Here is a 3,399-nt window from a genome sequence, read left to right as displayed (position 1 = left end):
TACTATGAAAATCTTCTCCTTGGAGACTCAGTGAAATATCTGTGAAATGCCATTTGGGGTGAGATTCAAGGAAATAAGCAATGTTTACGGTATTTTTACCCAGTTGATATGATGGGAATACAGGGTTCAAACATTGTCAAAATGAATTTAAGGCCTTGAAATTAATTTCACTGAGTTTTCAAGGAGAAGATTTTCATTGTGTTTGTTTTGTATCAACATGTTTGAAAAACACACATTACATGCGTACTAGAGGAGAATATTTTGGGGGAGATCTGGGGATTCATGTGTGTGCCGATTGTGTCTTGATTTTGAATGAAATGATTGTTTTTAAGATGGTATTTTATGTTTTCTTTTGTGTGGTTTTTTAAATGTTTCAGTGCAATCTCCTTTTTATATTTATAATTATATTTGTATCGTTGGCAGGGGTCTGGTTTTACATCATTATTATCTCTTGATGAGAGTTTTTATACTTTTAACCTTGACAGCCCCTGTCCAACTTAACTATTGTGTATGTCTAAAGATTTAAAATAAATAAATTAATAAATAAATTAAAAATATAATAAATATAATATATAAAGTAAGACGTTCGGGAATGAGTGAGAGACGCTCTATGGTTCGGGTGTGTACTTTTTGTTTTGATGTTAAATTTGGTGTGTTTCTCACCAACTCTGTAATGTTCCTTTAATATTGGGTGTTTCTAAGATAGTTGTTATAATAAAACTCGTGAAGTAAAACTTCTTGCAGTACAAGGCTTGGGTTTCATGTGTGTTTCTGTATGTGTGTTTTTAAAAGATTTTTTAGGAGGTTTGTTTTAAGACGCAGTAGGCGTAAGTGCTGTTCACACGACAGCAATTTAACTGGGATCCCTTGCTTAATTTTGGCACGGTTGTAAAATGTAGCTACGTTTGACAAGATATTGCAAGAAAACTTGGACAGTAGACAAAAATTGTTGTCCTTTCACACGAGGTACGTTTTGTAGATTTTACAACCATGCTACATTATTTAGCAAGGGTACTTTGCTAATTTACTCTCGTGTGAGCGGGGCTTAAGTCACGAGTGGAGGAAGCTAAGAGAGACTCACTATGTTTCTGGATGTGGGATATATTGACTGTTTATCGTTTATTTCTAAGACATTTGGGCAGGGGCGTCAATCCGTCTTGAAAGGTGGGAGACATAACATTTACGGCGTGGGGTCCGGGGCCCGCTTTAGGGCCCGGGATTTGTTTTAGGCCGTGGGTGCTCTCTGGTGCAATCTAAGGAGTCTGAAGGGGTGATGTGCCCCCCCCCCTCTCAGATGTTCGAATTTAATGCCCATATTTCAAGCTATAATGCACCTATTTGCTATGGTTATTGTACCTAAAAAACGACTCAATCATAGCTTCGTAAATATCTATATTGTTTATGCATTTATATGATGCTCAGACGGTGATTCATCCCTATCATCACTAACATCGTCAAGGGTGGATCAAGACAATCAATTTTAGGGGGGGGGGGTCGTGGGTTTGGCACATCTATTAAAGATGGAGCCTGTTATAAAGCTGAACGCGAAGCCTTTTACGGCCTGGGGTCTTGGCCCGCCTAAAGGGCACGGGAAATGTTTGCATTCTAGATGCTCTGTGGTGCATTCTTAGGCAAACAAGAGGCAAAGAGAAAGGAATAGAACATGGGCCTTTAAAATGTGAGCTGCAGTAGAACCTTTTGAGTTAACAGCATCTTCAGGTACGGATCAGAGACACAAGTTTTCGGGGGCAAATCTATCAAAGAGCGAGCATTCGAGTGTGAATCCTTTACGGCATGGGTCCAGGCCTGCTTAAGGGCCCGGGAAATTTTTGCATTTTAGATGCTCTATGGTGCAATCTTAGGCCAATAAGAGGCAAACAGAATGGAACAGAACATAACCCTTTAAAATATTAGCAGCAGTAGAACCTTTTGAGTTAACAGCATCAAGTTCAGGTGCAGACCTATGACACAAGTTTTAGGGGGCAAATCTGTCAACAAGTGAGCATTCGAGTGTGAAGCCTTTATGACGTGGGATGCGGGTCCGCTTAAGGGCCCGGGAAAATTTTGCATTTAGATGCTCTGGGATGCAGTCTAGGGCCAATTTTGAGGGGGGAAATTTGATATAGTGTACCCCACCCTTCAAAAAGTTGTGTCATCCTTTGCTCCCAGGAGTAATGCCCATGGTGGGACATAGGGTATGGTCTTACACAGTGCAAAACGTGGGCTTCATGATAAAGGTGGTCAAAAAGATGGGGGGGGGGGAGACATTTCATATTGTGTCACCAACACCCCCCCCCCCCCCCCTGATTGACGCCCATGCATTTGGATATAAAACTCTGCCCTATCGTTTATTTCTAAGACATTTGGGTATAAAACTCTGCCCTATCGTTTGTTTCTAAGACATTTAGATATAAAACTCTGCCCTATCGTTTATTTCTAAGACATTTGGGTATAAAACTCTGCCCTATCGTTTGTTTATAAGACATTTGGATATAAAACTCTGCCCTATCGTTGTTTCTAAGACATTTGGGTATAAAACTCTGCCCTATCGTTTATTTCTAAGACATTTGGATATAAAACTCTGCCCTATCGTTTGTTTCTAAGACATTTGGGTATAAAAGTCTGCCCTATCGTTTGTTTATAAGACATTTGGGTATAAAACTCTGCCCTATCGTTTGTTTATAAGACATTTTGGTATAAAACTCTGCCCTATCGTTTATTTCTAAGACATTTGGGTATAAAAGTCTGCCCTATCGTTTATTTCTAAGACATTTGGGTATAAAACTCTGCCCTATCGTTTGTTTATAAGACATTTTGGTATAAAACTCTGCCCTATCGTTTGTTTATAAGACATTTGGGTATAAAAGTCTGCCCTATCGTTTATTTCTAAGACATTTGGGTATAAAACTCTGCCCTATCGTTTGTTTCTAAGACATTGGATATAAAACTCTGCCCTATCGTTTATTTCTAAGACATTTGGGTATAAAACTCTGCCCTATCGTTTATTTCTAAGACATTTGGGTATAAAACTCTGCCCTACCGTTTGTTTCTAAGACATTTGGATATAAAACTCTGCCCTATCGTTTGTTTCTAAGACATTTGGATATAAAACTCTGCCCTATCGTTTGTTTCTAAGACATTTGGATATAAAACTCTGCCCTATCGTTTGTTTCTAAGACATTTGGGTATAAAACTCTGCCCTATCGTTTATTTCTAAGACATTTGGGTATAAAACTCTGCCCTATCGTTTATTTCTAAGACATTTGGGTATAAAACTCTGCCCTATCGTTTATTTCTAAGACATTTGGGTATAAAACTCTGCCCTATCGTTTATTTCTAAGACATTTGGGTATTAAACTCTGCCCTATCGTTTATTTCTAAGACATTTGGGGGTTATAA

Source organism: Asterias rubens, chromosome 11 (genome assembly GCF_902459465.1).
Source record: "Asterias rubens chromosome 11, eAstRub1.3, whole genome shotgun sequence".
NCBI classification, from domain to species: Eukaryota; Metazoa; Echinodermata; class Asteroidea; order Forcipulatida; family Asteriidae; genus Asterias; species Asterias rubens.
This window is presented reverse-complemented; position numbering follows the sequence as displayed.